At 37.6% G+C, this 9,898-nt stretch overlaps 1 protein-coding gene across 1 annotated transcript in view; it reads left to right on the top strand.

Annotated features, from left to right (window-relative positions):
* Window positions 1–7,232: 7,232 nt before the first annotated feature.
* The window catches only part of ZNF280C (zinc finger protein 280C), a 73,946-nt gene continuing 71,280 nt past the window's right edge, over window positions 7,233–9,898 (top strand). The window contains exon 1 of the mRNA XM_054577014.1: window positions 7,233–7,346. The gene's annotated coding sequence lies outside the window, so the exon portion shown is untranslated. The remainder of the gene's footprint in view (window positions 7,347–9,898) is intronic.

The raw sequence follows: 9,898 nt of genomic DNA, 5'->3' as shown, positions 1-9,898 counted from the left end.
CAACTGCCCACTTCTTCCCCTCCTATCAATCTGGATGAATGTTTCTTCTTTAACTCATAGGCTGTTGGACTTCCATACAGTTCAAATTTCTGGCAGTTCTGATTATTTTTTGTCTTTAAATCGGTTGTTATTTTTCTTTTGGTTGTATAAGGAAATGAAGCACACCTACTTACACCTCCATCTCGGCCAGAAGCTCTCTTAATATGTCTACATTTTGGATATTGGCCCCTTATTGGATGTACCACCGTTGAATATTTTCTCCCATTCAATATGTTTATCTTTTTGTTTTTATAATGGTTTCCCTTGCATTGCAAACACTTTTAAGTTTGATGTAGTCTCAAATGTTTATTTTTTTTCTTTTGTTTTGTTTGCCTGAGAAGATATGTCAGAAACAAAAATACTCTATGAGAAGTATCAGAGAGTTTACTGCCTATGTTTTCTTCTAGGAATTTTATGATTTAAGGTCTTACATTTAAGTCTCATTTATTTATTTTTAGAGTGAGGGAAAGGGAAGGAGAAAGAGAGGGAGAGAAACATCAATCATTTGTCTCTCGCATGCTCCCCAAAGAGGAATCAGGTCACAACCCAAGCATTTGCCCTGACCACAGGTCGAACTGGTGACCTTTTGCTTTGTGGGATGATGTTCAGCCAACTGAGACACACCGGTCAGATTTAAGTCTTTAATCCATTTTTAGTTTATTCTTGAATATTGCATAAGAAAGTAGTCTAGTTTCATTTGTTTGCATCTATCTGTCCAATTTTTCCAACACCATTTATTGAATAGATTGTGTTTACTGCATTGTATGTTCTTGATTTCTTTGTCATAGATTCACTACATAGGCATTGTTTTACTTCTGGGCTCTCTGTTCAGTTCCATTAATCTATGTGTCTGTTTTTATGTCAGTACCATCCTTTTTTATTACTATAACCTTGTTGTATAGTTTGATATTGGGTAGTGCAATATCTCCCATTTTGTTCTTCTTTTTCATGATTGCTGTCACTATTTGGGGTCTTTTGTGATTTTATACAAGTTTTTGGATTATTTGTTCTAGTTTTGTGAAAAATGCCATTGTCATTTTGATAGGAATTGCATTGAATCTATAAATTGCTTTGAGTCTCAGTAATTTTTAAGAATACAAAAATGTTTCTGAAAACCATAGCTATGTATATACCATTATTTATTTATTCATTCTACTGCTGCTGGACAATTAGTTTTTCTCTAGATTTTCTTTATTATGAATAAAATACTATGAATATTGTTGTACATATCACATGGTGGATGTATATACTCATTGGTCTTGGATGTCTAGAAATAGAATGACTGGGTCCCGTGGTATTTTTTAATGCATGGTGGTAAACACCAAACCTCAAATGAATTCAGATTCCACTGGATATATTTCAAGGAGTATTATATAACATATTTTTATACACAATGGTGCCACTTCTATATCCATCTTCAGCTTATTCCTCTTCTCTTTTAACACATTACGTCAGGTGAGTTTACACACATACACTAACCTATCCCAAAATTTTTATCTTCAACTCAGAATTACTCCTTTAGCTATAGACTTCCATGTATGACAACATGCTACACATCTCAATGTCTCATAGATGACCTATAGGAAAACAAAAACATGTTCTAAATATCACTAAAAACTAACTATTCTTCCCATATTCTCTACTCAGAAACTCAGACTAGAGAACTGACCCTTATCCTTCACACTTAATCACCACAACAAGGTAATCACCAATCCCCCCCATTTTATGTTTTAAATATTAATCAAATCCACCTTCTACTCTCCCTTCCTATTGTCAATGTCTTTGTTATTCCTTTCAAAACTACCACTGAGGCATCCTAATTGGTCTCCCCGCAACTAGTCTTAACTCTTAAGTCTCTCTTCCATTTCGAGTTCAGACAGATTAAACTAAATCACATATATGCACTTCATTCTTCCATCAAAATCTTCAATGGCTCCTATGTCCACAGGTTTAAAATCCAAGCTCCTGGGAAAGTTATTCAATGTCCTCAGTCTACCTCCTTTTACTTCTCTATTTTATTTCCCTCCACTGGCCCTTACCCACAAGTAATCTTGCATAATTTCTTGTTTTCCTGCATATATTTTGCTGCTTTGTTTCAGTAGAGTTCCTTGGAGACGCAAATGTTAAGATGGAATCAGAAGGTGGATTTGAAGAAGCACTAAGGCACCTATTTTCTCAATCCAGCACCTTCTCTACAAAAAGACCTTTCTTTACTCCAGAAAAAAAGATGGAATTAGACATGCAAAATATTTAATGGGAGAACCACCTATAGAAGGTAAAGGAGGAAGAAGCAGAAATAGGGTGGAAGAACTTTGAAACCATGGTCTGAAACTTGTGAAAGAAGGATTAAGTAGGAAGAGCCTCATACTGCAATGCAGTCCTAAGAAAGTCTTGGACAAGGCTGACTGGGAGTACCCAAGCAAAAATTGTCCATTAGAACAATCCCACAACAGGCAATAATAGTCTGGTACTAGTAACTCTGCCATGCCTAGTTATTGTCTAAGAGTTAACCAGGGGGAAGAAAGGCCTGGTGGGAACACTGCAATAGATTCAAATGTTATATATCTAGAGTCTGTCAGCCATCAGTGATCTTTGCAGCAGGTTCTCTCATAGGAAGATCTGAATGGGGAATTGCCATGGCTGCTACATGCTTCTTTTTACCCCTATAGATTTCCCCCCATGCTTTTCTATCTGCCACTGCCTCTGTCCACCCCACTTTTTATTGGTTGACTGCCACTAGTAATTTAAACTCAGCTATCACTTCCTTCATGAAGCTTCCTCTGACACACGCAAGCTGAGTCAGGAGCCCACTTGAAACATACCTCTATCACACTACTTATATATTTAGGAACCTGTTCCTATCACTTGGATGAAAGCAATTTGAAGGCAAGGATTGTGCCCCATGTATCTCAATATTCCCAACACCTGACATTGTGTTCAATAAACATTTGCTACATGAATGAATGAGTAAATGAATAAATAAATGAATGAATACCCAAACTCAATGTCCCCAATTTACAACATCTGTTCTAATCAAATTTGTCATTTGTCCCTTTATTGTCTCAGAAAAGCATTTTTCTCATTTTTTGCCTTCTTACTTTGTTTTCTTCATGTCTCTGCTCTTACCTAAAATGTCTCTTTTTTTGTCTTATCAAGTTGTAATCATTCTGCAGGACCCTGCTTAGTCTGAACTCACCGTAAGACCAGGCCTTCCATATATGCTTCCATCTACTCTAATTCCCTGTTTCTCCAAACGTTCACTGCATTTGACAGTCTGAACCACACAAAGCTAGGGTACTTGATTATACATGTTCTTGCATTGCTCACTAATCATTTCTGGGGTGATGAGCTTAGCTTGCGAATTAGATGTTAATGCAATAAGAGAAGGGTTTATTTTGTATACTTCTTTATGCCCCCCTTCTAAAATATAGAATAATGCAAAGTACTGATTAAAAAAATGTAAACCTTTCATTTCTGAAGGGCTGTCATTCTCTGCATACAGCTACCAGAGGAAAGTGAAAACTCTTTTCCTGGAAATTATATATATAGGTGAATCATCCTTGAGACTTAGTCAAGAGCCCTCTACTGCTAAAGTGGTTTAATCAGAAATGTGAGAAACAGAGAAAGGTCCTAACTGGAATCTTAGAGATGTAGGTGACTAAACGTGTTACTTCCACAAAAGTTTATGACAGGAGTGACTTTGTCTTAATGGGAAATTCATTCTACTAACTATTTGCTCTATTGTAGTTATTCTACGTGAAGACAGCATTGTTTGATACCCCTTGTTATTTGATATGTCCTAAAGAATCTTTGATCCCAGTTTCTCATACTATCTATACATTTATTCATTCATCTAACATATTTTTACTGAAAATCTGAAGAGATAGAAGAATATAATGGGTAGTCCAGATACCAGAACCAGAAGGCCTGGGTTCAAATCTTGGCTTTATCACTTGTGTTGTGTGACTGAAAAGCACTTACTATCTCTGTGCCATCTGTAGATGGGATGATAAAAATAATAGTTTCCTGATAAATTCATATGAAAATAATTAATATTTAAAAAGTACTGAGAAGAGTGCTTCATACACAATAAGTGCTATATAATTTTTAAGCTACAATTGTAATTATTACTACATACCAAGTGTCCACAGACTTACCTCTCCTGTCTTTCCTGTATTCAGTTTCTTCCATTCTCTAAAGTGTTCTGTGGGAACAGTTCCTCTAGAAGGCCCACTCAGAATAAACATATATTTCCAGGAACTTAGGTTACTCTATCAGATGTACTATTTGACATCTTGGTTTTTGATGGGATGAGAAAAAGAACAGGAAAAATTTAATGCTGGACATTGCATACAAATTAGACTGGGAATAAGGAAACCTAGGTACTGGGTTCTAGTACTCCCCTTGCCATTTTTCTCTTGTCCTTTGTGTGATATTGGATAACTCTTTTAGCCTTCCTAGGCTTTCATTGACTCATCTTTAATATTAGTTAGTTGGCTTCATGTAATAGTTTTCATATGTTTATTTTTTTATATACTGGCAAATGGATAAACAATTGTGGTATATCCATGCAATGAAATATCATTTGACCATAAAAAGGAATAAAATACAACATGAATGAACCTTGAAAACATTATGCAAACAGAAATAAGCCAGTCACAAAAGATAGCATATTATATAATTCCATTTATATGAAATGTTCAGACAAAGGAAATCTATAGAGACAGAAAGTAGACTAGTGGTAGCCTAGGGCTGGGGGGTATGTTGGGGCAGGAAGGGACATGGTGGTTAATGTATATATAGTTTCTTTTGAGAGTAATGAAAATGTTCTCAAGTTGACTGTGGCAGTGGTTACACATATCTGTGATTATACTAAAAAACATTGAATTGTACACTTAAAATGGGTGAATTGTATGGTATGTGAACTATATCTCAATAATGCTATTTAAAAAAAAAAAACAGTGTACCAGCATTCATAGCTGCATTGTTTATAATAGCAAAAATATAGAAACAACCCCAATATCTATCACTGAAGAGAAGGATAAAAAAATGGAATGGCTATACAATGGAATATTATGCAGCCATAAAAGGAATGAATTACTGGTTAATGCTACCACATAAATAAACCTACCCCTGAAACATGCTAAATGAAAGAAGCCAGATGCAAAAAAAACTACATATTGTGAGATTTCACTTATGTGAAATGTCCAAAAGAGGCAAACCTGTGGAGAAACAAAGTTGATTAAAGGTTTTCAGGGGATGTGTGTAAAAGGAAATTGGGAGTGGCATTAACAAGTATGGGAGTTCTTTTTGGCATGATGGAAATGTTCTGGAGTTAGATAGTGGTGTTGGTTTTACACAATAATGTGAATATATTAGAAACTACTATATTGTACACTCTAAAGTGATTATTTTTATGTGAATTTATCTTAAATTTAAAAATTGCCCAGAAAGGTCCTGGCTGGTGTAGCTCAGTGGATTGAGCACCGGCCTATGAAACAAATGGTAGCTGGTTCGATTCCCAGTCAGGGCACCTGCCTGGGTTTCAGGCCAGGTCCCCAGTGTGGGGTGTGCAAGATGCAGCCACACATTGATGTTTCTCTCCCTCTCTTTCTCCCTCCCTTCCCCTCTCTAAAAATAAATAAATAAACAAACAAACAAATAAATCTTTTTAAAAATGCCCAGAAAGGCTATACAGGAGTAAATTCTGATTTAATGGCAGCCCCCCTCCAAAAAAAAAAAAAGATACATGGCCAGTTAGTAAAAAGAACCAAATAAAAGAGTGTGTGTGTTTTTTTTAGAAGCTTGAGGAAGAGTTTTAAAGATAAAGTAGTAAAAATCATCCAAGTTCCTACATATGGATACCATTCTCACCAGGCATCCTTTTCATTATAATTTAGCTTTTTGTGTACTTTTTTTTTTTGAGAGATCATTTACTGACCAGAGTTTTCAGGTCTTCTTGGCCATTATATTTTTCATGAAAAAAGAATGACTTGATTTAGAATTTTGTGTTGGTTCATACATGTTTTCTAGTCATCCCACTGAGGCATAGTTGACCCTTCCCCCTCTGAATTTTAGTTCAGATGTGGAGGCTCTTGACACTCCATACACCCAGAGAATGAGATAAATTTATTACTCAAGGGGCCCAGGGGAAGGAGGGGATCCAAACAAATCTGGACTAGCTGAAGACAGCGGAAAAGGGAGTTGGAACTTTAGTCTCTAGACTACACTGATAACAAGGCGGAAAGCTCTGGTTTTTTATCAGCCTCTCCTGAAGTGGGGAGCTATCTATAAATGCTCCAAGATTTTGCAACTTTTAACTTTCCATGTTTGCTATTTTGATTATTCACTGTCTTTTCTTGTAAAGCTTATTTTCAGTAGCAAAAGGAAGTCCAGATGAGAAAGAAGAAACTAGCTCAAATAGTATTAGTAGGATTCAATGACTGACTGAACTTGGAAGTGCGTTAAGGAACTATTACAACAAGGTTTTAAGTCTGGGTAACTCTTGAGGGAATGACCACTACTGTCACAGCACTTGTAAGGAAAATTGGGAGAAGAGACTTTCTTTACCATTCAAAACTTAATGCTTAGAAAATGTTTGTTCAAGCAGTATCTTGGCAAATGTTTTTCTTGTAAACATATTTTCCCCTTAACATTCTAATAACTATTATAGACATATGTATGGCAGGAATAACACACAAGCAAAACCACAAACTTAAAACAAATTTAGTGACATTAATCAATCATTTAAATAACCTGACTTTTACTCCTTTTATTCATCTGGTTTAGGTCTTCACCTCCCGGTAATATGTTTTAAAATTGGTGCCTCTATCCCTTACACACAGGGAGGATCCATAATTCACGTTTTTATGTGCTAAGATACTGTGTGCAGCCGGAATTTTCGAATTGTAACCCGAGTTGACAGGAGGGTTGAGGAAGAGATCGGCCTCAGCGTCCAGCCTTCACCAGTGCTGGCAGCCCGCGACCCACTGACCACTGCTCACGGCCAAGGTGCCGCTGCCTTCGAGAATCTATACGGCCTTGCACATGTCCGTGCAAACCCTCCGTCATCGGTTAGCAGAAAAACCCGGATGTGCAGTGGTCGGGGTGGGGGTGGTGGAGGCGCGGTCCTCTACCCATGAGGCAGCGCGCTTAGTTATATACCTCCACCGCGGTCTGAGGCGCTCATTCCACGCCTGGAGTCACCCTGGCTGCTGCTGTTCCTTGGCCGCTGCTTAGTGTTTTCGTGCTCCTCCTCTTTCTCCTCCTCCTTCGAGTCCCTGTCTGGCCGACCTGTTCTGTTTGCGGTACGTGTCCCCCACCCCAGCCTGCGCCTCGCGGAAGCAGGCGGAGGCTCTCGCTTGCGGTTGTGACCGCCTTGCTCTGAGGGCAGCAACAGCGGCCTAGCGGTGAGGAAGGCAGGTTGAGGGTCTGGATTCCGGCGTGAATCGCCAGAATCGCCCAAATCGCGGGGGAGGGGACGGCGAGACGGCGAGGTGGGGAGGTGGCGTGGTGCGGGTGGGCCACCATTTTGCGCCATCCCTGGCGGGGGAGGGATCTAGGGAAGGTAGCTGTTCGGCGGCAGGGTTTGGCGGGCAGCTCAGGCCGTGGACACGCGGGCTGCCGCCGCTGCCTCCTCATCTCTTGGGGCCTGCGCATCTGTCCCGTGACAGGTTTTGTCTTTTCTTTCTGGAGGCAACTCCCTTTGGTCTTTTGTACACTTGATGCCGATGTTTGGCGATACCCGCCTACTCCCAGGTCTCTAAACTCAGAGGCAAAGAAACTAGAGATGGTTTCGAACTTTCAGGCTTCAGGGGCCCTTGGGCCCATCGTTTCTGTCCAGGTTCCCCCGACCCAGGTTACTAGTTGTGGAATGCTCACACCCTTGTTCTTGCTGAAGGGACTTCGCTCCTCCGTCATAGAAATCGTGCTCCATTCCGTTATTGTCTAGAGGAAAAGAGCTCTGAGAAGAAACGTGGAGTTCGATATGCAATTTTTTAATAGTGAGCTTTGCAGGTTTTACTTAATGGAAAAAATTATCTCATTCTGAGGTTTTATCCTTCTCTAGACACGGAGGGAGTGCCTCTGGACTTATCTTAAGTTTTTATGCTTTTATTAAGGAGAAATCAGAGTAAAAATGTCAAGTGTACCAGCTTCTGGAAGCACGGGAGATATTCATCCAAGGGATTCTCTTTGTTTGCAAAGATTTTTTTAGTTGGCTTTTTTTTTTTAATATGTGGACTTAAATTTTGCCTTTTGTTTTCAGTTTTGGTCTGTGAATGTTAATGTCTTTTAGTACCATTAAATATAAAATTGAAACCAAGAAATAGAGTTTTAAACTACAAAAGTCTCCTCTTTGCATTTGTGAGATGTCCTGCTTTGGGGGTTATTGTGAAAACTCAAACTGTCTCCTTAAGGATAAATTTTGCAGAGCCTATGAAGGCACACTGGTTTGTTTATAAAATTAATTTAGGGCTGTATGTCCTTGATGTTTTAACATTGGTACAAATTCCACTATAATTGTATTTTACATTTGTATATCTCATTGATTATTACCCTTTTTGAGGTGGGCTGTGGGGTGTTGATAGAACTGTGTGGAAGGTGAGGAAACAGCCTCAAGGAGATTTCACAGAAGTCATAATGGGTAAGAATTGATAGAACCTATTCTTAAACCTAGGTCTTCTAACTCTTCAGCTAGTGTACATTTTACTGTATTATGCCCCACTTTTCACGGGAGTGAGGTGGTTAAGAAAAATAAACAAGGAGGCTCACCCAAAAAAACAAGAAATATTTTTCAATTCCCTTTTCTTTTATATTTTTATTTTTAATACTTCATCTTTTCATCTTTTTAATATGTAAATATTGTTATTATTTCCAAGCATGTTAAAAAGTTGAAGAATAGCCCATTGATAAAAGTTTTGATGTTGAAGGGCTCCAAATTTCAGCTTCCCCTGTTCAACCTATTTTCTTCAGTTAAGTTTTCTAGTCCAATCCAATTTCTTCAGCCCAGTGTTTTCCTACTTAGCATCAGCATTTTTAGTTGAAGAAGTGAGTAAGGGGATATGGATATATAATTCTGTACCTCCTCTTTACTCCCATTTGTTCTCTTTACTCAAGAGGACATTTAGAACCATACCAAGTGGAGAGATCAGGCAGAAATGAAAAAGGACTCATGTACTTGGACAACAGTGTGGTAATTGCAGGGGGGAGGGGAGTATATGGGGGATAAATGGTAAAGGAAAAAAATTACAATAAAAATTAAAGAACCATACCAAAATATTTTTGTTGCTATTGTTATACTAATAGGAGAGGGGAAATATCTAAATGAATAGCAATTTTTGTAAATAGAAAGCAGTCAGTAGTTTTAGTGATAGATAGGATGTTGGAAATAATATATTAAAATATTTTGTTATTTCAAATGTAACTTAAAGGATCAGAAATATGTATGACCTATTTACTAATTAAATATATAACTGAATATTTTTTCTGTCTTCCTATGTCAAGAAGGACTTAAAAGTATTTGGTTTTCAGTCAGGTTTTAAATAATGACTCAAGAAGACTTGGTTTACCAAGTAATGTGTATTGAAATGTGTGTCTAGACTTTTTTGATTCACTTTCTGCAAAGCAGTTTTCTTTTAAGGAGTGTTTTTATTCACTCTTTGAGATGTCAGGAAAAATAGTCATCACTATGTACCATCTGGGTCCAATGGAACATTTTACTTTACTTTTTTATATTTTAAGTCATTTTACAAATAACTTAGAAAAGAATAATGAAATAGTGAAACCTACTTTATTAGATATTTAATAAGAATTTAGACATGATGCACTTTGTATATAATTAGAAAAACAAAAGATGTAT

The sequence above is a fragment of the Pteronotus mesoamericanus genome, unplaced genomic scaffold (assembly GCF_021234165.1).
Source record: "Pteronotus mesoamericanus isolate MK-2021 breed Mesoamerican mustached bat unplaced genomic scaffold, CSHL_Meso_final contig_40, whole genome shotgun sequence".
NCBI lineage: Eukaryota > Metazoa > Chordata > Mammalia > Chiroptera > Mormoopidae > Pteronotus > Pteronotus mesoamericanus.
This window is presented reverse-complemented; position numbering and strand designations above follow the sequence as displayed.